The 25856-nt window shown below is 41.6% G+C and overlaps 1 protein-coding gene across 3 annotated transcripts in view; it reads left to right on the top strand.

Annotated features, from left to right (window-relative positions):
• The window catches only part of LOC138356026 (uncharacterized), a 213852-nt gene that overhangs the window by 38016 nt on the left and 149980 nt on the right, over positions 1 to 25856 (top strand). For 2 of the 3 annotated variants that reach the window (XR_011224077.1, XR_011224076.1), the window contains one exon: positions 188 to 640. The exons of the other annotated variant lie outside the window; for it this stretch is intronic. The gene's annotated coding sequence lies outside the window, so the exon portion shown is untranslated. Of the gene's footprint in view, positions 1 to 187; positions 641 to 25856 lie in introns of those variants that run through there. 3 annotated transcript variants of the gene reach the window in all.

The raw sequence follows: 25856 nt of genomic DNA, 5'->3' as shown, positions 1-25856 counted from the left end.
TTTAAACACCAAAAATTATTCAGAGACCATTTGAAGACTGATTTTCTTCAGAGTCCATTTATGACCAAAATATGACAGAGACCATTTGAGGACCTAAATAAGACAGAGATTATTTTAGACTCAATTTTCAACAGAGTCCATTTTCAGACCTCCCATTAATCGTAGTTCCCCATTTTCTTGTCGGCAGGGCTTGAAGGTGATGACCAACTAGGGACAAGCAATGGAAGTCAGTGAACCCAGGAGAGTGTAAGAGTACTTGGGTCGACCTGAAGGTGCTAGCCAAGTGGGCTAGTTAAGCTCTGTGGACTTCACTCTTGGAAGGTGCTAGTCAGTGGGGCTAGTTGAGCGCTGTGGACTTCACTCCTGGAGGTACTAGCTATTGGGGCTAGTTGAGCGTTGTTGACTTCACTAATTGAGCATACCGTCAAGTGCGCTACGGAGGGGGAGCCCTTGAAGGCGTCTCCATGACTGCAGCTAGCATAAGGGCTAGTGGTACGGTGAAAACCTCGTTAGAGGCATATAGTGTCCGTCATCTGGGAAGCTAGCTGGCGTGAGGGCTAGTGATGCCGCTCCGGATGACATCACATAGCAACTTATATAAATTATTATGGTGATGGGTAATAATAACGGCTAATTTTAAGTGTTATTATTTTTATTTACCTTAAACATTACACTATTTATCCATCAAGGTTAGGAGTCTTTTGAACTTGAGCAGAATCGTAGAGTGTAAAGGAACCCGGTTACGAATGGTCCGTAACAACGCTAATGTGATTTCTGTATGTATACACATAGGATTGTGGGGGGAACCAGTAACTATACTCCTGGGAGAGTGGGTAATACAGAAACTATACTCCTGGGAGAGTGGGTAATACAGAAACTATACTAGTGAGAGCGTGAGTGAGGTAGAGACTATACTTCTGGGAGCGCGTGTGAGAAAGAACCTATATTCATAGGAGCGTGGATGAGAGAGAAACTATTCTCCTAGGAGGTTGGGTGAGATGGAAACTGTACTCCAAGAAGCGCGGGTGTTACAGGAACTATCCTAATGTGAACGTGAGTGAAACTGAAACTACACTCTTGAGAGCGTCAGTGAAAATGAAACAATACTTCTGGGAGCGTGGGTGAGAAAGAAACTGTACTCCTGGGAGTAAGCGTGACCCAGAAACTATACTTTTGGGAGCGTGGATGGAACGGTAACTATACTCCTGGGGGCGTGTTTGACCTAGACCCTAATCCTGTGAAGGCGAGTGAGACGGAAACTATACACCTGGGAGCGCGTGTGAGATATAAACTATATTCCTGGAATCGTGGGTGAACCAGGAACTATATTCCTGGGAGCGCAGTGAGACAAACTATACTCCTCAGAGCGTGGATGAGGCTATGGTCCTGGGAGCGTGTGTGAGACAGAAACTATACTCAAGGGAGCCTTGGTGAGACAAACTATGGTTTTGTAAGCACGGGTGAGACAAAATATGCTTCTATAAGCGCGGTTGAGATCGAAAATATATTTCAAGGAGCGTGGGTGAGCCAGAAATTGGGCTCTGGGAGCGTGGGTGAGACAGAAACTATTATCCTGGGAGCATATGTGGGGACAGAAACTATTCCCCTGAGAGCGTGGGTCAAGCAGAAACAATATTCGTGGGAGCGCTGGTGAAACAGAAATAAATAATATTTGTTTTACTATTTGTATTCGTATTTAGATATATACAAGAGTTCTTGCACTAGTGTACAGTCACTATCACGCATAGCGTTTCGGGAGTTCCTTAATCCTAATTTAACCCGGAATGTGACCAGCCGAATCGTTTAACAACCAGGCACCCATTCACTTCTGGGTGAACAGAGGCTACAGCTAAGGATTGGCACCATGTAAATCCTCCCCAGTCAGGATATGAACCATGGCTAAAGCGCTTGCAAAGCGGAGAGCGAGCGTTTTACCACTACACCAAGGGGAATGCTTCTGGAAGTAGCGAGTGAGGCCAAAACCATACTTCTGTGAGCGTGGTTAAGACTGAAACTATTCATCTGGGAGCGTTAGTGACACAGAAACAATATGCCTAGGAGCACGGGTGACAAAAAACTATACTCCTGGGAGCGTGAGTGAGACAGCAACTATACTCGTAGTAGCGTTGTTGAGAAAAAAATATACTGCTGAGAGCATAAGTGAAACCGAAGATATAATCATGGGATCATGGAGGAGACAGAAACTATGCTCCTGGGAGCATGGTAAGGCAGGAACATACTACAAGTGAGGGTGAGATTGAAACTATAATCCTGTGAGCGAAAATGAGAAGCATTGGTGAACCAGAATCTACACTCTTAGGAGCGTGGGTGTGACAAACTATATTCCTGTAGCGTTGGTGGGAAAGAAACTATAATCCTGGGAGCACGGGTGAGACAATAAGACAGAAACTCACCAACGTTCTTGGGAATGTGGGTGAGACAGAAATCATGGGACAGTGGATGAGACGGAAAGTGTACTTCTAGGAGCGTGTGTGTGACAGAAACTATACTCCTGGGAGCGTGGGTGAGACAGAAACTACACTCGTGGGAAAGAGGGTGAAATAGAAATAATATTTCTGTTTCATAGGCGATTTCAACCCATGGAAAGATAGACTGGGAGAATGGGGACCCACATGGAGGTACAGATACATGGAGAGCTAAACTCTAGGAAGTGGCAACAAGGAACATACTGAGCCAACATGTTAAGGGATCCTCAAGAATGAGAGGCAATGGCGAACCAGCTAGACTCGACCATATTTACCTTGAATGAGTCAGGAACAAGGGAAATAAAATTTGAAGCCCCCATGGGAATGAGTGACCACAGTGTATTGACATTTGAGTATCTGGTAGAGGTAGGGATAACCTATCCAAGGAAGGGATTGGAAGGGAAAAGGCTAAATTACCGAAGAGGAAAATATGACGAGATGAGGGACTTCCTAATGGGAATGCCATGGGAAACAGAACTCATAAAAAAAGACTGAACAGATTATGATGGACTACGTCACCCAGGAGTGCCAGGAAGCTGCAGACAGGTTTATCCCGGCCCTAAAGAAGAAAATGAAAAGAAATAGAAGAATCCATGATTCAGTCAGGAATGTAAGGTGGCAAAGCAATTGTGTACAAGAACATGGAGAAACTACAGGAATAACAGAACACCAGAAGGCAGGGAGAGATACTAGAAGGCCTGGAATGAGTACCTCTGGAGTGAGGAGAGAAGCAGAGAGAGAGTATGAAAATGACATTGCGAATAAAGCTAAGACCCAACCAAAGCTGCTCCACAGCTACATCAGGAGGAAAACAGCAGCGAAGGAACAAGTGATGATACTGAGGAAAGGGGAGAACAGATACACAGAGAATGACAAAGTGTGTGAAGAACTCAACAAGAGATTCCAAGAGGTCTTCACAATAGAACAAGGAGAAGCCCCCCTGCACTAAATGATGAGCCGGCAAACCAAGCAACCTTGGAGGAATTTTACCTCACCAGTGATGAGGTCAAAAGGTATCTGTTGGAACTGAATGTGACAAAGGCTGCTGGGCCTGACAGAATCTCACCGTGGATACTAAAAGAAGGTGCAGAAGCACTAAGATTGCCACTCTCTATGGTGTATAACAGGTTACTGGAAACAGGAGACATACCGGAAAGCTGGAGGGCAGCTATTGTAGTCCCAATATACAAAAAGGGGGACAGGCACGAGCCACTTAATTACAGGCCATTCTCCTTAACTTGTATATCATGCACGGTGATGGAGAAGATAGCGAGAAAAAGGCTCATAGAGAATCTCGTGATAAATAGCTTTGTAACACACCACCAGCTTGGGTTCAGTAATGGTAAATCGTGCCTCACAGGCTTAATATAATTATATGACCAAGTAACAAAAATTAGACAAGAAAGAGAAGGGTGGTCATTTTCTTGGACTGTCAAAAAGCCTTTGACACAGAACCCTATAAAATGCTGTTACAACCGTTGGAGCAACAAGAAGGAATAAAAGGTAAGGTGCTTCAGTTAATAAGGGAGTATCTAAGCAACAGGAAACAGCGAATAGCTGTGAGGAGGGAGCTATCAGAGTGGCGAGATGTCACCAGCGGCGTCCCACAGGACTCTGTACTTGGCCCCCATCCTGTTTCTAATATATGTTAACGATCTTCCAAAGGGTATAGACTCATTCCTAGCAATGTTTGCTTATGATGCAAAAATTATAAGAAGAATCAAGACAGATGAAGATAGACTGTGACTACAGGATGACCTGGACAAACTCGAGGAATTGTCTAGAAAATGGCTACTAAAGTTCAACTCAGGAAAGTGTGAAGTAATGAAACTAGGTGAAGGGAACAGAAGGCAGAACAGAAGGTACCATCAGAAAGGTGGTATCCTGCAAGCGTCAAATAGAGAGAAAGATCTGGGGGATGATTTCAACGAACCTGTTCCTAGAAGCTCACAACAAAAGGATATCATCCGCGGCATATGCTAGATTGGCCACCATAAGAACTGCCTTTAAAAGCTTGTCTCTGGAATCGTTCAGGATCTTGTATACCACTTATGTCAGACCAATCCTGGAATATGCAGCTCCAGCCTGGAGTCCATACCTAGTTAAACACAAGACAATGTTAGAGAAGATTCAAAGGTAGTCCACCAGACTAGTCCCAGAATTGAGAAGTATGAGCTACGAGGAAAGGCTAAGGGAGCTAAACCTCACGTCCCTTGAAAACAGAACAGTAAGGGGAGACATGATATCCACCTACAAAAATCTCAGGGGAATTGACAGGGTTACTTTACCTTGAGGTGTTTTCGGGGCTTAGCATCCCGAGGGCCCGGTCGTCTACATGGCCTACTTGTTGCTGGACTGGTCAATCAGGCTGTTGTACGCGGCTGCTCGCAGCCTGACGCATGAATCACAACCTGGTTGATCAGGTATCCTTTGGAGGTACTTATTGAGATCTCTCTTGAACACTGTGATGGGTCTGCCAGTTATGCCCCTTATGTGTAGTGGAAGCATGTTGAACAGTCTCGGGCCACTGGATATGGTGGACAAAAACAAACTCTTTAGCATGGGTGGAACACGAACAAGGGGACACAGGTGAAAACTTAGTACCCAAATGAGCCACAGAGATAATAGAAATAAGTTTTTCTGTGTCAGAGTAGTTAACAAATGGAATGCATTAAGCAATGATGTGGTGGAGGCAGACTCCATACACAGCTTCAAAAGTAGATTTGATAGAACCCAGTAATCTCAAGAATCTGTACAACAGTTTACAGTTGAGAGGCGTGACCAAAGAGCCCGCAAGCACAACTACGTGAGTAAAACTAGGTTAGTACGCATTTCTTTCCTTCTGTTTTGTGTATTAAGGTGACAAAATTTTATAAGATTATTTCTACTACCAAATTAACGCCATTACTTTACATCAGATAGATGAAAAAAAAATCTCAGAGTAAAAATCCACCACTCAATGAAAGTTAAACAGCGGGTAGAGGCAGCCGTAAAAAAAACTAACCAAGCACTTAGAATAATCAAGACTTCAAGAAAAAAAAGGATTGTGATTCAATTGCATAAATCTCTGATGCGCCCCCAATTGGATTACTGTATTCAAGCATGGAGACCTCATCTTCAGAAGGTTATAGCTGCTCTGGAGAAAATGCAACACTGGACAACAAAAATGATTCTAGAGCTAAGTCAACTCACATTTTCAGGAATGGTTGAGGAGCACAGGTAACAACACTGCAAACCAAGCTCCTGTGGATTATTTCGGATCTTATTGATCAGATTGACAGGGCGGATCTTATTGAAACTTAAAATAACGAACAATTTGGAGGAAGTTGATCCGGAAATTTTTTTCAAAAGGTAAGATGTAATATAAGCAAGAAACAACGGTTTCAAGTTCAACAAGCAACAAAGTAGGACAGAGATTTTTACCTACAAGGTTAGTAATTCTTGGAACCGCCTACCCACCGAAGCCGTAAATGCCAAAGCTCTGTTAACTTTTTAAGTACAGCTGGAAAGGATCATCAAGGCAAATGGGGAGGGACCTTCGACAAGCCGCCAACTTCCTGTCCTCGTCGAGGCTATTAGTGTAAGTGGCTCTCTCAGGTAAACTAAGGTAAGATTGTGTTGTACTGTTTATTAAACCATATCCTGCCTTTCACTTAATATATATTTCTTGAAATGCTAATTTCTCATTAACTTCTACATCTCTGTTTTTCTTCAGACATATGGATCTTTAAAGTTAATTACTCAATTGATTGTTGGTGTGTAGAGCTTTTCACTCCCAGAGCCAGCCATCAAGTAACTATAAAACGGCATAAATTTTCACTTTCACATCAGTTATATTTATGACAAAGGATTTAAGATGTAGCTTATATTTCTGCCTTTCTGATGACATAGATTACTTGCATTTATTTCAGTACTAAATAGAAGTAATATTGATCTTCGAAGGTCATAGTTCCCATCGACAGGGAGAGCGTCGGCAAAGAAACCTTCTTTAAAAATATGAATCTCTTTTCTCTCTCATAAGATATAATCCCTGTGATGGATTTACAAAACGATTTTATCCCTGTCCTTCTGCTAACACCAAGATATAAGCGTTATATGTGAATCTATATTAATTAAGCAATATATCAGAGAGATCAGATCATTATAGACACAATCATTATAGACAGTACATTGCAGTACATAATAGTTTAAAGAGCGAACACATACCATTGTCCTATGAAGTTAATTTAACTTCCAGATACATTTTCTTAGTAAATCCTAAATGTTTTGTGGTAATTTATGCTAAATACTATTGTTAATATGCATTTTACAAGTTAATATTACGAATTAAATTTGCGACTATATGGGAAGAGAAGTGTGACGATAGGATCACTGTGTACAGGAGGCCTATATATCAGCAATTACTCTCCAGGCAAAAATATATCTTGCATAAGTCGCGCCATAACAGTGTGCCTTGGACAGTTGACTACCTATGGCGTCACCTGCCACATATTTTCGCCTTAGTTATGAAATGAAATTATTTCAGAGTTCAAATATTTGTTGTGTATACTATATTCAGCACCATCATTAAGTAAGGAGAAATAATGAAGAAATAATAATGCACATTGAAGAAGTATACCATATTTCTTCATTACTTACGTAATGCTAGGAGGCTTTAGGTAGCTTTGGGTAATTCTGCGGACTAGATTAGATAAGCCATGACAATTATTATATGCAATTTACAGGAGCCCCTGACACAAGTAATATCGAGAAATTACAGGAGCCTTGACACAAATAATATCCAGAAATTATAGGAGCCTTTACACAAATAATATCCAGAAATTATAGGAGCCTTTACACAAATAATATCCAGAAATTATAGGAGCCTTTACACAAATAATATCCAGAAATTATAGGAGCCTTTACACAAATAATATCCAGAAATTACTGGAGCCCTGCCACAAGTAATATCGAGGTTACAGGAGCCCAGATACAAGTACCATTGATTACACGAACCCTGCAACAAACACCATCTACAGTTTACAGGAGCCTTGATTCACGCACCCAAGATTATTTGCAGGAGCCCTGTTACTAAAAGCCATATTCAGTTTACAGTAACCCTGATACAATCACTATAAACAGCTTACAGGATACCTAACACAATCACTATATACAGTTTACAGGAGTCCTGATACAAGCACCATACTGAGCTTACAGGACTCCAGACATAAACACCATACTGATTTTACAGGAGTCTTCATATAATAACTACACAGTTTCAGAAGCTCACACAAAATTACTATACACAGTTTACAGGAGACGTGACACAAGCATCACACACATAGTTTCCAGGAGCCCCGACAGAACCACTGAGAATAGTTTACAAGGCCCATGACAAAATCATTATACACAGGATACAGGATGCCAGGCTTAATTACTATACATAGTTTACAGGAGTCCTGAAGTAAACAGTAAACACGCTTTAAATGAACTGTGACAAGCACTATACACAGTTTTCAGGAACTTTGACACAATATCTATGCACAGTTAATGGAACCCTGATACAGTCCCTATACACAGATTACATTAGCCTTGACACAATCATTATACGGAGTTTACAGGAGCTCCTGACAAACTCCACATTTAGTTTACCGAAACACTGACGCAATTACTATACACAGTTTTCAGGAACCATACACAAAAACCATACTCAATTTACATGACACATGACACAGTCACTATACAAAACTTATAGGACGATTGACAAATCGCTATACACAGTTTATAGAAGGCCTGACACAATTATTATAGACAGTTGACAGAAGGCCTGACATAATTACTATAGACAGTTTACAGAAGGCCTTACACAATTATTATAGACATTTACTAATATCTTTCGTCCTCTTGACATAAAGCTCGCCTTTCGACAAACTAACACTCTTCGAAGCAGTTTATTTCACACTGCTCCTTCTGCTTCACACTTAATGACAGACTTAAGGAACACAAAAGAAGTGTTAAATCTGCAGACACAAACAATGCTCTCTTCTGTCATGCTAGGGATGCTAACCATCCTATTGATTGGTCTTCATCCAAAATAATTTTTCCTGCCTCTACTCTACACAGACGCCGTCTCGTTGAATCGGCTCTGATACACAACGTACCCAACATGAACCTGAGTCCTGGCTTTGTTGCTGTTATACTCAAAAGCTCTAAAATTTCTAGAAAACGTGACCTAACATAAGCCTAACTCTTCCTTTGATCTTCCTTATGTTTCCTTCCCTTGTTTTCTCCTACGATTTCTTATTCCTATTATTACCCACCTTTATTACACCTTACCTTCCGTTCCTGTTGCCTTGCTATTTCTTCCTCTATGATTTCCATCTTCTCACCACTCTCCTGCCTATTCATTGCGCCATTGCCTTGTTCCTCTCATCAAAATCGACTTGATAATGGTCCAGGACGGAACGAAACTTCGTCGTGTCTACACTTTCTAGTGTGTGCTTTGGTTAACATTTTTCAGACACATTAGTGTGACTCCTCATCCGCTATTACAGACAGTTTACAGGAAGACTGGAACAATCATTATAGACCGTTAAGACGAGGCCTGACAGAATCACTATAGACAGTTCACAGGTCTGACATAATTATTTAATTATTATTGACAGTTCACAGTCAGTAGGCCTGACACAATCACTATAGACAGTTTACATGAGGCCTGACACAAGCACTATATATATAATATATATATATATATATATATATATATATATATATATATATATATATATATATATATATATATATATATATATATATATATATATATATATATATATATACTGAAAACTCACACCCCATGTATATATATATATATATATATATATATATATATATATATATATATATATATATATATATATATATATATATATATATATATATATATATATATATATATATATATATATATATATATATATATATATATATATATATATATATATTGTGACGGTAACGCGTTGGTGTTCGGCTGTTCAAAGCTAGGGGTATGGCCTCGTCACATAGTATTAAAAAAAAATAGAAAATCTGGAACTTCGTCTGTGGTAAGGTAAGGAGAAGACACACAAAACACAAATAAATTTTAACAATGAAATTTTAATTACGTTAAAGAAATAAAACATGAATAAAATGGTCAAACAAATTCGTATAATAAAATCAATCAATCAAAATAATAAGAATAATTAAATGACACAATGAAAAGTTACGTTAAGACAAAATAACAAGCAGTGCAATATAAAAGTAAATGAAAGGTGCTGGAATATTGGCTTTAAGCTATCACCTCTCTTAGTACACGTACGCCAAAGCTTACGTCTAGCAGGGAGAAGTGTTAACTCTGTGAAAGCACGGAATGTTCTGAGGACTGAGGTCGTGGCGGCCCCAGACATCAAGTAGTATGGGGGGGTGGAGTGCAGTTGCAGCCCGACCGGCGACCAATCAGAGGAGCCGGCAGCAAGACAGGTAGTTTGGCGGGTTTGAGTCTGAGCAGGTTGTTCTTGGCTGCATACGTTTTGCGCTCTGGCAAACCTTGCTGGTGTTGTTGTCGTTGTTGGACATTTCTTCCATAGTAGTTATATATATTTGTTGCGACGTATTTTTGGAGGGAAGAGCAGGCTCAATCTCTTGAAGGAGATTATCGTCACAACTCTCCCCCGAAGCCTGCGGTTCTGGAAGAAGTACGTTGTTATGTGGTGGAGTAATAGATGGAGTCGCTTCTACTTCATAAACTCTGGAGAGATCATGGGCTAAGATGTTGTCGGAATCTTGGTATAGCGTGTCTCCAGGTGGATTTTCTGCAGTTAGCAAGCCCATAGTAGAAGACGTTGAGATGAGAAGTGGGCGTGCTGCAGGAGGTGTAGGGTGGTGTGGTCCGTGTTGATGGTGGACCGAGCACTTTGCAGGTGTGGAGTGGGTGTGGTCCGTGTTGATGTGGACGAGCACTTTTCAGGTGTGGAGTGAAGTGCTGGAGCTTCAGGATGAGGAGGAGTAGCTCCTTGCCAATTGTTCCGTAGTTCCTTGTAGCAGTAGTCGCTGACAGGTGTGTTCTCCTCGCCTCGTTGCTGCATCACGACACCACCAATGTCGGTACCATTGGCGTCGACATGGAGGATGAAGGGCTTATCTGACGAGGTGAGAGTGGAATTAGAATAGGGCAAAGGAGCACGATTATTATCCTGAAAGCATTTGGGAAGATCATTAAGGATTTCGGAATTAGAAAGCGCTGACTCCTTGTCAGTGCTTTCGGGAGGAGAAGCTGGGAAGGTCTCACTGTGGATGTAGGGTTCTGTGAACTTAGAACAGTTAGTTAGGACAGTGGGAGGAGTACCATTATATTGCTTCAGGAGGTTGACGTGGCACAGCTGGGTCTTCCGCCGCCTATCTGGAGTCTATGACGTAGTTGTTGTTATTTCTGCACTCTTTGACGCGGTAGGGTCCTGAAAACCTGTTTTGTAAAGGTGAACCTGGGATAGGGAAATATGCAAGCACGAAGTCTCCCGGCTTAAATTTTCGTACTTTGCTGGTCTGGTTGTAATGAGTTTTCGTCTTCTCCTGGGCTTTCAATAGATTATCATGGGCAAAACGGTGGACTCACTCTAGAATGTGTTGAAGGTTCTGAAGAAACTGGGGCACATTCTGATGCTCACTGAAGGTGGCATCTCTGAGAGAGTCTTTGAAAGCCTTAAGGGGAGTACGGCACTTACGGCCGTAGAGCATCTCATAAGGAGATACTCCTAGGGACTCATTGGGGAGACTTCTGTAAATACACATTATAAGGTCAATCTGCTTATCCCAATCCTTAGAGGTTTTCACTACAAAACTTTTTCAAGAGTGCTTTGATTGTCTGATGACTACGTTCAAGAGAACCCTGTGAAGCAGGATGATAGGGGCTGGACAATACCTGTTTGATGTTGAACTCCTCCAGTGTCCTTTTGAAGAGATCACTGGTGAAGTTGGTACCACAGTCGCTCTGAATCTCCCTGGGAAATCCGTATTGAGTGAAGATCTTCAATAGATGTTTTATAACCGTAGCAGCCGTGATGTTCTTCACTGGAACTGCTATGGGAAATCTGGTGGTAGGACACAGGATGGTTAGGATGTAGGCGTTGCCTGAACTGGTCCGAGGTAAAGGACCAACACAGTCTATTATGAGTCTGTGGAAAGGTTCCGCAGGCACCTGTATGGGAATCAGTGGCGCTCTGGGAATGGAGATGTTCGGTTTGCCTGCCATCTGACATGTATGACACTGTTTTACGTACTGTTTGACGTTATTTACCATACCTGGCCAGTAGTAGTCTTGACGATTTCCATGGTAAGTCTTGTTGAAGCCGTAGTGGGAGAGCGCTCCGTGGGCCAGGTGTAGAATAGTGGGCCGCAGGCTGGTGGGAATCACAAGTTGTTCGATGTTGGCCCAATCGTCCTCCTCCTTCAGTTTACTGGGTCTATATCTGTGGTAGAGCAAGTCGTTCTCTAGGAAGAACCCAGGAATACTGTCGGGTTGAGTCTCAGCCTGGAAAAACAATGGTGTTAAAGTAAGATCTTCCCTCTGCAACTTACGGAACTCCAACTTGGTCAGATGCGGGGGGAGTTTCTGAGGGTCTTGAGGGACAGCGGTAGCAGTAGAGTCAGCTGGCTGTGGACGTGCGGCTTGTGCACGGGTGGTCACGAGAACCGGAGGAGAAACTTCATCACTCTCTTGAACCTCTGCTGGAACATACTCTAGAATAGGGTTTATTGGCACAGAGTTACACACCTGGGGTTTGTCCATGACGATCAGGTTGGTCGGTTGCAGGTCTTCTGCCAAGTCGTTGCCTAGGAGAAGTTGCACTCCAGGCATGGGAAAAGGCTTTTCCCTGACGGCGACTCGGACTTCTCCTTTCACGTAGGGACAATCCAGGTGGACTCTGGCGAGAGGGTATGGAGTGGTAGCAGTGAGGTCAGTGATGAAGACAGTTTCTCCGGTGTAGATGATGTTGGGCACAGCCGACTTCAAGATGATCGATTGAAGAGCCGCTGTGTCCCTCAAGATCTTCAATTTGAAACGTCCCTCCGGATTTGAACCGTTGGCAGAGACAGTTCCAGTATACAGGTGGTTACTGAAAAGGGGAAGATCATTAACATTAACACCAACATTCATCACAGGCTTACCGGACTTAGGAGGAGTTGGTTTGGGTTTTGTTGTTCAGTGGTTCCCTTGTATTGAGACTTACCACACTTGTCTATGGTATGTCCATAGAGTCTACAATACTTGCAGTACAGTTGTGAACCAGCTAGATCGGGGCTCACTTTCTCGTAATTGTACCACGACTTCTTACTGGAGGATGGTTCGGGTGTCAGCCGGTGGATGAGGCTGTAAGTGTCAGCCGACTTAGCACACTTCAGGTAGTCGGTTTCTTCTTTATCTGCTAAGTAGAGGCGGACAGGAGGCGGCAGACTCAAACCGCCAAACTACCTGTCTTGCTGCCGGCTCCTCTGATTGGTCGCCGGTCGGGCTGCAACTGCACTCCACCCCCCCATACTACTTGATGTCTGGGGCCGCCACGACCTCAGTCCTCAGAACATTCCGTGCTTTCACAGAGTTAACACTTCTCCCTGCTAGACGTAAGCTTTGGCGTACGTGTACTAAGAGAGGTGATAGCTTAAAGCCAATATTCCAGCACCTTCATTTACTTTTATATTGCACTGCTTGTTATTTTGTCTTAACGTAACTTTTCATTGTGTCATTTAATTATTCTTATTATTTTGATTGATTGATTTTATTATACGAATTTGTTTGACCATTTTATTCATGTTTTATTTCTTTAACGTAATTAAAATTTCATTGTTAAAATTTATTTGTGTTTTGTGTGTCTTCTCCTTACCTTACCACAGACGAAGTTCCAGATTTTTCTATTTTTTTTTAATACTATGTGACGAGGCCATACCCCTAGCTTTGAACAGCCGAACACCAACGCTGTTACCGTCACAATATATATATATATATATATATATATATATATATATATATATATATATATATATATATATATATATATATATATATATATATATATACATGGGGTGTGAGTTTTTCAGTATATATATATATATATATATATATATATATATATATATATATATATATATATATATATATATATATATATATATATATATATATATATATATATATATATATATATATATATATATATATATATATATATATATATATATAGTGCTTGTGTCAGGCCTCATGTAAACTGTCTATAGTGATTGTGTCAGGCCTACTGTGAACTGTCAATAATAATTAAATAATTATGTCAGACCTGTGAACTGTCTATAGTGATTCTGTCAGGCCTCGTCTTAACGGTCTATAATGATTGTTCCAGTCTTCCTGTAAACTGTCTGTAATAGCGGATGAGGAGTCACACTAACGTGTCTGAAAAATGTTAACCAAAGCACACACTAGAAAGTGTAGACACGACGAAGTTTCGTTCCGTCCTGGACCATTATCAAGTCGATTTTGATGAGAGGCAATGGCGCAATGAATAGGCAGGAGAGTGGTGAGAAGATGGAAATCATAGAGGAAGAAATAGCAAGGCAACAGGAACGGAAGGTAAGGTGTAATAAAGGTGGGTAATAATAGGAATAAGAAATCGTAGGAGAAAACAAGGGAAGGAAACAAAAGGAAGATCAAAGGAAGAGTTAGGCTTATGTTAGGTCACGTTTGCTAGAAATTTTAGAGCTTTTGAGTATAACAGCAACAAAGCCAGGACTCAGGTTCATGTTGGGTACGTTGTGTATCAGAGCCGATTCAACGAGACGGCGTCTGTGTAGAGTAGAGGCAGGAAAAATTATTTTCGATGAAGACCAATCAATAGGATGGTTAGCATCCCTAGCATGACAGAAGAGAGCATTGTTGTGTCTGCAGATTTAACACTTCTTTTGTGTTCCTTAAGTCTGTCATTAAGTGTGAAGCAGAAGGAGCAGTGTGAAATAAACTGCTTCGAAGAGTGTTAGTTTGTCGAAAGGCGAGCTTTATGTCAAGAGGACGAAAGATATTAGTAAATGTCTATAATAATTGTGTAAGGCCTTCTGTAAACTGTCTATAGTAATTATGTCAGGCCTTCTGTCAACTGTCTATAATATTTGTGTCAGGCCTTCTATAAACTGTGTATAGCGATTTGTCAATCGTCCTATAAGTTTTGTATAGTGACTGTGTCATGTGTCATGTAAATTGAGTATGGTTTTTGTGTATGGTTCCTGAAAACTGTGTATAGTAATTGCGTCAGTGTTTCGGTAAACTAAATGTGGAGTTTGTCAGGAGCTCCTGTAAACTCCGTATAATGATTGTGTCAAGGCTAATGTAATCTGTGTATAGGGACTGTATCAGGGTTCCATTAACTGTGCATAGATATTGTGTCAAAGTTCCTGAAAACTGTGTATAGTGCTTGTCACAGTTCATTTAAAGCGTGTTTACTGTTTACTTCAGGACTCCTGTAAACTATGTATAGTAATTAAGCCTGGCATCCTGTATCCTGTGTATAATGATTTTGTCATGGGCCTTGTAAACTATTCTCAGTGGTTCTGTCGGGGCTCCTGGAAACTATGTGTGTGATGCTTGTGTCACGTCTCCTGTAAACTGTGTATAGTAATTTTGTGTGAGCTTCTGAAACTGTGTAGTTATTATATGAAGACTCCTGTAAAATCAGTATGGTGTTTATGTCTGGAGTCCTGTAAGCTCAGTATGGTGCTTGTATCAGGACTCCTGTAAACTGTATATAGTGATTGTGTTAGGTATCCTGTAAGCTGTTTATAGTGATTGTATCAGGGTTACTGTAAACTGAATATGGCTTTTAGTAACAGGGCTCCTGCAAATAATCTTGGGTGCGTGAATCAAGGCTCCTGTAAACTGTAGATGGTGTTTGTTGCAGGGTTCGTGTAATCAATGGTACTTGTGTCTGGGCTCCTGTAACCTCGATATTACTTGTGGCAGGGCTCCAGTAATTTCTGGATATTATTTGTGTAAAGGCTCCTATAATTTCTGGATATTATTTGTGTAAAGGCTCCTATAATTTCTGGATATTATTTGTGTAAAGGCTCCTATAATTTCTGGATATTATTTGTGTAAAGGCTCCTATAATTTCTGGATATTATTTGTGTAAAGGCTCCTATAATTTCTGGATATTATTTGTGTAAAGGCTCCTATAATTTCTGGATATTATTTGTGTAAAGGCTCCTATAATTTCTGGATATTATTTGTGTAAAGGCTCCTATAATTTCTGGATATTATTTGTGTCAAGGCTCCTGTAATTTCTCGATATTACTTGTGTCAGGGGCTCCTGTAAATTGCATATAATAATTGTCATGGCTTATCTAATCTAGTCCGCAGAATTACCCAAAGCTACCCAAAGCCTCCTAGCATTACGTAAGTAATGAAGAAATATGGTATACTTCTTCAATGTGCATTATTATTTCTTCATTATTTCTCCTTACTTAATGATGGTGCTGAATATAGTATACACAACAAATATTTGAACTCTGAAATAATTTCATTTCATAACTAAGGCGAAAATATGTGGCAGGTGACGCCATAGGTAGTCAACTGTCCAAGGCACACTGTTATGGCGCGACTTATGCAAGATATATTTTTGCCTGGAGAGTAATTGCTGATATATAGGCCTCCTGTACACAGTGATCCTATCGTCACACTTCTCTTCCCATATAGTCGCAAATTTAATTCGTAATATTAACTTGTAAAATGCATATTAACAATAGTATTTAGCATAAATTACCACAAAACATTTAGGATTTACTAAGAAAATGTATCTGGAAGTTAAATTAACTTCATAGGACAATGGTATGTGTTCGCTCTTTAAACTATTATGTACTGCAATGTACTGTCTATAATGATTGTGTCTATAATGATCTGATCTCTCTGATATATTGCTTAATTAATATAGATTCACATATAACGCTTATATCTTGATGTTAGCAGAAAGACAGGGATAAAATCGTTTTGTAAATCCATCACAGGGATTATATCTTATGAGAGAGAAAAGAGATTCATATTTTTAAAGAAGGTTTCTTTGCCGACGCTCTCCCTGTCGATGGGAACTATGACCTTTCGAAGATCAATGTTACTTCTATTTAGTACTGAAATAAATGCAAGTAATCTATGTCATCAGAAAGGCAGAAATATAAGCTACATCTTAAATCCTTTGCCATAAATATAACTGATGTGAAAGTGAAAATTTATGCCGTTTTAAAGTTACTTGATGGCCCGCTCTGGAGTGAAAAGCTCTACACACCAACAATCAATTGAGTAATTAACTTGCATATATGCTAATTAACCTTAAAGATCCATATGTCTGAAGAAAAACAGAGATGTAGAAGTTAATGAGAAATTAGCATTTCAAGAAATATATGTTAAGTGAAAGGCAGGATATGGTTTAATAAACAGTACAACACAATCTTACCTTAGTTTACCTGAGAGAGCCACTTACACTAATAGCCTCGACGAGGACAGGAAGTTGGCGGCTTGTCGAAGGTCCCTCCCCATTTGCCTTGATGATCCTTTCCAGCTGTACTTAAAAGTTAACAGAGCTTTGGCATTTACGGCTTCGGTGGGTAGGCGGTTCCAAGAATTACTAACCTTGTGGGTAAAAATCTCTGTCCTACTTTGTTGCTTGTTGAACTTAAAACCGTCTGTTTCTTGCTTATATTACATCTTACCTTTTGAAAAAATTTCCGGATCAACTTCCTCCAAATTGTTCGTTATTTTAAGTTTCAATAAGATCCGCCCTGTCAATCTGATCAATAAGATCCGAAATAATCCACAGGAGCTTGGTTTGCAGTGTTGTTACCTGTGCTCCTCAACCATTCCTGATATGTGAGTTGACTTAGCTCTAGAATCATTTTTGTTGTCCAGTGTTGCATTTTCTCCAGAGCAGCTATAACCTTCTGAAGATGAGGTCTCCATGCTTGAATACAGTAATCCAATTGGGGGCGCATCAGAGATTTATGCAATTGAATCACAATCCTTTTTTTTCTTGAAGTCTTGATTATTCTAAGTGCTTGGTTAGTTTTTTTTACGGCTGCCTCTACCTGCTGTTTAACTTTCATTGAGTGGTGGATTTTTACTCTGAGATTTTTTTTCATCTATCTGATGTAAAGTAATGGCGTTAATTTGGTAGTAGAAATAATCTTATAAAATTTTGTCACCTTAATACACAAACAGAAGGAAAGAAATGCGTACTAACCTAGTTTTACTCACGTAGTTGTGCTTGCGGGGCTCTTTGGTCACGCCTCTCAACTGTAAACTGTTGTACAGATTCTTGAGATTACTGGGTTCTATCAAATCTACTTTTGAAGCTGTGTATGGAGTCTGCCTCCACCACATCATTGCTTAATGCATTCCATTTGTTAACTACTCTGACACAGAAAAAATTATTTCTATTATCTCTGTGGCTCATTTGGGTACTAAGTTTTCACCTGTGTCCCCTTGTTCGTGTTCCACCCATGCTAAAGAGTTTGTTTTTGTCCACCATATCCAGTGGCCCGAGACTGTTCAACATGCTTCCACTACACATAAGGGGCATAACTGGCAGACCCATCACAGTGTTCAAGAGAGATCTCAATAAGTACCTCCAAAGGATACCTGATCAACCAGGTTGTGATTCATGCGTCAGGCTGCGAGCAGCCGCGTACAACAGCCTGATTGACCAGTCCAGCAACAAGTAGGCCATGTAGACGACCGGGCCCTCGGGATGCTAAGCCCCGAAAACACCTCAAGGTAAAGTAACCCTGTCAATTCCCCTGAGATTTTTGTAGGTGGATATCATGTCTCCCCTTACTGTTTCTGTTTTCAAGGGACGTGAGGTTTAGCTCCCTTAGCCTTTCCTCGTAGCTCATACTTCTCAATTCTGAGACTAGTCTGGTGGACTACCTTTGAATCTTCTCTAACATTGTCTTGTGTTTAACTAGGTATGGACTCCAGGCTGGAGCTGCATATTCCAGGATTGGTCTGACATAAGTGGTATACAAGATCCTGAACGATTCCAGAGACAAGCTTTTAATGGCAGTTCTTATGGTGGCCAATCTAGCATATGCCGCGGATGATATCCTTTTGTTGTGAGCTTCTAGGAACAGGTTCGTTGAAATCAACCCCCAGATCTTTCTCTCTATTTGACGCTTGCAGGATACCACCTTCCTGATGGTACCTTCTGTTCTGCCTTCTGTTCCCTTCACCTAGTTTCATTACTTCACACTTTCCTGAGTTGAACTTTAGTAGCCATTTTCTAGACAATTCCTCGAGTTTGTCCAGGTCATCCTGTAGTCTCAGTCTATCTTCATCTGTCTTGATTCTTCTTATAATTTTTGCATCATAAGCAAACATTGCTAGGAATGAGTCTATACCCTTTGGAAGATCGTTAACATATATTAGAAACAGGATGGGGGCCAAGTACAGAGTCCTGTGGGACGCCGCTGGTGACATCTCGCCACTCTGATGTCTCCCTCCTCACAGCTATTCGCTGTTTCCTGTTGCTTAGATACTCCCTTATCCACTGAAGCACCTTACCTTTTATTCCTTCTTGTTGCTCCAACGGTTGTAACAGCATTTTATAGGGTTCTGTGTCAAAGGCTTTTTGACAGTCCAAGAAAATGCCCACCCTTCTCTTTCTTGTCTAATTTTTGTTACTTGGTCATATAATTATATTAAGCCTGTGAGGCACGATTTACCATTACTGAACCCAAGCTGGTGGTGTGTTACAAAGCTATTTATCACGAGATTCTCTATGAGCCTTTTTCTCGCTATCTTCTCCATCACCGTGCATGATATACAAGTTAAGGAGAATGGCCTGTAATTAAGTGGCTCGTGCCTGTCCCCCTTTTTGTATATTGGGACTACAATAGCTGCCCTCCAGCTTTCCGGTATGTCTCCTGTTTCCAGTAACCTGTTATACACCATAGAGAGTGGCAATCTTAGTGCTTCTGCACCTTCTTTTAGTATCCACGGTGAGATTCTGTCAGGCCCAGCAGCCTTTGTCACATTCAGTTCCAACAGATACCTTTTGACCTCATCACTGGTGAGGTAAAATTCCTCCGAGGTTGCTTGGTTTGCCGGCTCATCATTTAGTGCAGGGGGGCTTCTCCTTGTTCTATTGTGAAGACCTCTTGGAATCTCTTGTTGAGTTCTTCACACACTTTGTCATTCTCTGTGTATCTGTTCTCCCCTTTCCTCAGTATCATCACTTGTTCCTTCGCTGCTGTTTTCCTCCTGATGTAGCTGTGGAGCAGCTTTGGTTGGGTCTTAGCTTTATTCGCAATGTCATTTTCATACTCTCTCTCTCTGCTTCTCTCCTCACTCCAAAGGTACTCATTCCAGGCCTTCTAGTATCTCTCCCTGCCTTCTGGTGTTCTGTTATTCCTGTAGTTTCTCCATGTTCTTGTACACAATTGCTTTGCCACCTTACATTCCTGACTGAATCATGGATTCTTCTATTTCTTTTCATTTTCTTCTTTAGGGCCGGGATAAACCTGTCTGCAGCTTCCTGGCACTCCTGGGTGACGTAGTCCATCATAATCTGTTCAGTCTTTTTTTATGAGTTCTGTTTCCCATGGCATTCCCATTAGGAAGTCCCTCATCTCGTCATATTTTCCTCTTCGGTAATTTAGCCTTTTCCCTTCCAATCCCTTCCTTGGATAGGTTATCCCTACCTCTACCAGATACTCAAATGTCAATACACTGTGGTCACTCATTCCTATGGGGGCTTCAAATTTTATTTCCCTTATTCCTGACTCATTCAAGGTAAATATGGTCGAGTCTAGCTGGTTCGCCATTGCCTCTCATTCTTGAGGATCCCTTAACATGTTGGCTCAGTATGTTCCTTGTTGCCACTTCCTAGAGTTTAGCTCTCCATGTATCTGTACCTCCATGTGGGTCCCCATTCTCCCAGTCTATCTTTCCATGGGTTGAAATCGCCTATGAAACAGAAATATTATTTCTATTTCACCCTCTTTCCCACGAGTGTAGTTTCTGTCTCACCCGTGCTCCCAGGATTATAGTTTCTTTCCCACCAACGCTACAGGAATATAGTTTGTCACACCCACGCTCCTAAGAGTGTAGATTCTGGTTCACCAATGCTTCTCATTTTCGCTCACAGGATTATAGTTTCAATCTCACCCTCACTTGTAGTATGTTCCTGCCTTACCATGCTCCCAGGAGCATAGTTTCTGTCTCCTCCATGATCCCATGATTATATCTTCGGTTTCACTTATGCTCTCAGCAGTATATTTTTTTCTCAACAACGCTACTACGAGTATAGTTGCTGTCTCACTCACGCTCCCAGGAGTATAGTTTTTTGTCAACGTGCTCCTAGGCATATTGTTTCTGTGTCACTAACGCTCCCAGATGAATAGTTTCAGTCTTAACCACGCTCACAGAAGTATGGTTTTGGCCTCACTCGCTACTTCCAGAAGCATTCCCCTTGGTGTAGTGGTAAAACGCTCGCTCTCCGCTTTGCAAGCGCTTTAGCATGGTTCATATCCTGACTGGGGAGGATTTACATGGTGCCAATCCTTAGCTGTAGCCTCTGTTCACCCAGAAGTGAATGGGTGCCTGGTTGGTTAAACGATTCGGCTGGTCACATTCCGGGTTAAATTAGGATTAAGGAACTCCCGAAACGCTATGCGTGATAGTGACTGTACACTAGTGCAAGAACTCTTGTATATATCTAAATACGAATACAAATAGTAAAACAAATATTATTTATTTCTGTTTCACCAGCGCCCCCACGAATATTGTTTCTGCTTGACCCACGCTCTCAGGGGAATAGTTTCTGTCCCCACATATGCTCCCAGGTTAATAGTTTCTGTCTCACCCACGCTCCCAGAGCCCAATTTCTGGCTCACCCACGCTCCTTGAAATATATTTTTCGATCTCAACCGCGCTTATAGAAGCATATTTTGTCTCACCCGTGCTTACAAAACCATAGTTTGTCTCACCAAGGCTCCCTTGAGTATAGTTTCTGTCTCACACACGCTCCCAGGACCATAGCCTCATCCACGCTCTGAGGAGTATAGTTTGTCTCACTGCGCTCCCAGGAATATAGTTCCTGGTTCACCCACGATTCCAGGAATATAGTTTATATCTCACACGCGCTCCCAGGTGTATAGTTTCCGTCTCACTCGCCTTCACAGGATTAGGGTCTAGGTCAAACACGCCCCCAGGAGTATAGTTTCCGTTCCATCCACGCTCCCAAAAGTATAGTTTCTGGGTCACGCTCACTCCCAGGAGTACAGTTTCTTTCTCACCCACGCTCCCAGAAGTATTGTTTCATTTTCACTGACGCTCTCATGAGTGTAGTTTCAGTTTCACCCACGTTCACATTAGGATAGTTCCTGTAACACCCGCGCTTCTTGGAGTACAGTTTCCATCTCACCCAACCTCCTAGGAGAATAGTTTCTCTCTCATCCACGCTCCTATGAATATAGTTTCTTTCTCACACGTGCTCCCAGAAGTATAGTCTCTACCTCACTCACGCTCTCACTAGTATAGTTTCTGTATTACCCACTCTCCCAGGAGTATAGTTTCTGTATTACCCACTCTCCCAGGAGTATAGTTACTGGTTCCCCCCACAATCCTATGTGTATACATACAGAAATCACAATAGCGTTGTTACGGACCATTCGTAACCGGGTTCCTTTACACTCTACGATTCTGCTCAAGTTCAGAAGACTCCTAACCTTGATGGATAAATAGTGTAATGTTTAAAATAAATAAAAATAATAACACTTAAAATTAGCCGTTATTATTACCCATCACCATAATAATTTATATAAGTTGCTATGTGATGTCATCCGGAGCGGCATCACTAGCCCTCACGCCAGCTAGCTTCCCAGATGACGGACACTATATGCCTCTAACGAGGTTTTCACCGTACCACTAGCCCTTATGCTAGCTGCAGTCATGGAGACGCCTTCAAGGGCTCCCCCTCCGTAGCGCACTTGACGGTATGCTCAATTAGTGAAGTCAACAACGCTCAACTAGCCCCAATAGCTAGTACCTCCAGGAGTGAAGTCCACAGCGCTCAACTAGCCCCACTGACTAGCACCTTCCAAGAGTGAAGTCCACAGAGCTTAACTAGCCCACTTGGCTAGCACCTTCAGGTCGACCCAAGTACTCTTACACTCTCCTGGGTTCACTGACTTCCATTGCTTGTCCCTAGTTGGTCATCACCTTCAAGCCCTGCCGACAAGAAAATGGGGAACTACGATTAATGGGAGGTCTGAAAATGGACTCTGTTGAAAATTGAGTCTAAAATAATCTCTGTCTTATTTAGGTCCTCAAATGGTCTCTGTCATATTTTGGTCATAAATGGACTCTGAAGAAAATCAGTCTTCAAATGGTCTCTGAATAATTTTTGGTGTTTAAACGGATCTCTGTTCAATTTCGGTCTTTTTACAGGTGAAAAGCTGTAAATGGATACAAAACTAAAAATCATGGCTAAGATGTCTGTTTTCTTTAACAAAACTTCTATGAACATATTCTCTGAAAATGGTCGTTTTTCTAAATTTTGGTCATAAACTCATAAATAAACTCCAATGATAATATGAACTCTAAAATATTTTCATAAAACTGAACTCTGAAAATTTTTTAATTTTCCCTATATGAACTCTTAACAATCTTATGAAATTATTTTCCTCATAAGAACACTTAATAAACTTTCATGATCGCTTTATCCGAAAATGGTCTTTGAAAAATGCGCGATTTTGAAAACAAACTAAAATTATCCTGGAACCCCCGACGCCCAACACACGATTTTTAAAATTACCTGGAAATCCGTGTCTAGATCTGCTTTTTTTCCAAAAACAAAAATCACTGCTGGGGTGTCATCCCTATGTCCGGGATGATCCCAGACGCGTCTTAGTCGATTGCACCACGACATGGTCAAAGAATTGCAACCGGGAGTGCTACTGCCCTCACACAGATCCCGCAGACACTAAACTCCGAGACACTAACCGGGGTTTTGCACAATTCCCCCAAGCACCCGGGCTGTGTCAACATGCTGTTTTACCTCTTTGCCCTTACTTCAATACATACAGAAATCACAATAGCGTGATACATGAATGTATCACGATGATACAATATCAATGTATCAATAGCGTGATGTATTACGCTATTGTGATTTTTGTGTCTATTGAAGTATAAGCGAAGGGGTAGAGCAACTTGTTGACAGAGCCCAGGTGCATGGGGGAACTGTGTAACACCCTGGTTTGTGTTTCGAAGAGGCTGCGGGATCTGTGCGAGGGCAGTAGCAATCCCGGTTTCAATTCTTTTATCATGTCGTGGCGCAATCGATTATATAAGGCGCATCTGGGATCATCCCGAACGTAAGTTAAACCCTCAAAACAGCCCTTGTGGATTTGTTCAGTGTGTACTGTTTTTGTCTCACTCGAGTTCACAGGATTATAGTTTCTAGGTTACATACTCTCCCTGGAGAATAGTTTCTGCTCCCACCCACGCTCCCGGTGGTATAGTTTCTGTCCCATTCACGATCACAGAAGTATAGTTTCAGCTGCCCTATGATCGCAAGAGTATAGTTTCTGGCTATCTTACAATCCAAGGTATATAGTTTCTGTCTCATTCGTGTTCCCAGGATTATAGTTTCTAGGTCACACACGTTCCCCCAGGGGCATAGTTTCCGTCCCACTCTCCCAAGCTCCCAGGGGCATAGTTTCCGTCTCACCCTCCCAAGCTCCCAGGGGTATAGTTTCCGTCCCACTCTCCCAAGCTCCCAGGGGTATAGTTTCCGTCACACCCTCCCAAGCTCCCAGGGGTATAGTTTCCGTCCCACTCTCCCAAGCTCCCAGGAGTATAGTTTCCGTCCCACCCTACCAAGCTCCCAGGGGTATAGTTTCTCTCTCATCCACACTCCCAGGAGTAGAGTTTCTGGTTTACTCTAGCTCCCCATGTGTACAGTTTGTGTCTCTCCCACGCTCACAGAAGTGTAGTTTCTTTTTCATCAACGCTCATTGCAGTATAGTTTCTGTCTCTCCCCGCTCCCAGGTATATAGTTTCTTTCTCACCAGTACTCCCTGGAGATTAGTTTTTGTCTCACTAGTACTCCCAGGAGTATAGTTTTTGTCTCACCCACGCTATCTGGAGTATAATTTCTGTCTCATGCATGCTTACTCCTAGGTGTATTCTTTCTGTCTCAGCCCACGCACCCAGATATACAGTTTAATTCTCACCGACGCTCCCGTGAGCAGAGTTTATGTCTCGTGCTTCTAGGAGAATCGTTTCTGTCTTACCCATACTACAATGAATGCAGTTTCTGTCTCACCCACGCTGCCAGTAGTATAGTTTTTTTTCTCGCTCACGCTCTCAAGAGTGTAATTTCAGTCTCATCCACGCTTCCAGAAATATAGCTTCTTCCTCACCCACGCTCCTAGACGCATAGTTACTGTCTCATCCGCTAGTTGTATAGTAATTGATAGTATAATTGTATAGTCATCAGATAGTTTCCGTCTCACACTCCTAGGATTAAAGTTGCTTTCTCACTCACGCTTCCAGAAGTATAGTTTTGGCTTTATCCACGGTCCCATGATTATAGTTTCTGTCTCATTCACGCTCTCAAGAGTATATTTTCTTTCTCACCCACACCCCCAGGGGTATAGTTACTGACTCCCTCTTTCCCAGGATTATAGTTTCTGACTCACACCCTCATTCGGAGTATAGTTTCTATCTCACCCACACTCCTAGGAGGATAGTTTCTGTCACACTTACGCACACAGGAGTAAAGTTTCTATCTCACAACGCACCCATAAGTATAGTTTCAGTCTCACTCGCCCAACCAGAAGTAAAGTTTCTGTCTCTCTCACGCTCTCAGGAGTATAGTTTCAGTCTCGCCCACTCTTCGATGAGAATAGCCTCTGGCTCATCCAGCCTCGAGTCATAGGTATGTTATTCAGAACTGGCCCTAATAGTCAAGCCAACGGGAAAATGGGTTAACAACATTAAAGAAAACCATCACAAAATGTACGTCTTTACTATATATACACATATGTACAGCACATAACACCGCAGGTGTGACTTTCACACAGGGCATACCAAAGAACTTCTGAAATCTTCTTTCCCAACGAGTGCACTTCTATCTTCCAGCGTACAACACACATGGTACCCTCCCTGAGTGCTTTATATCCGGTACTCATGCTGGCAAGTCCACTTTTATCAATAAATTATTGACCAGTTCTCCACAGTATCATCACAAAATCAAAACATCACTATCACCCGCCGGGCAACGCTCTGGCAGGGGGGCCGCCGGCAACGCGCTGGCAGGGGGCCGCCGG

The sequence above is a fragment of the Procambarus clarkii genome, chromosome 70 (assembly GCF_040958095.1).
Source record: "Procambarus clarkii isolate CNS0578487 chromosome 70, FALCON_Pclarkii_2.0, whole genome shotgun sequence".
NCBI lineage: Eukaryota > Metazoa > Arthropoda > Malacostraca > Decapoda > Cambaridae > Procambarus > Procambarus clarkii.
Note: the sequence above shows the minus strand (reverse complement) of the source record. Positions and strands in the feature narration are given on the sequence as shown.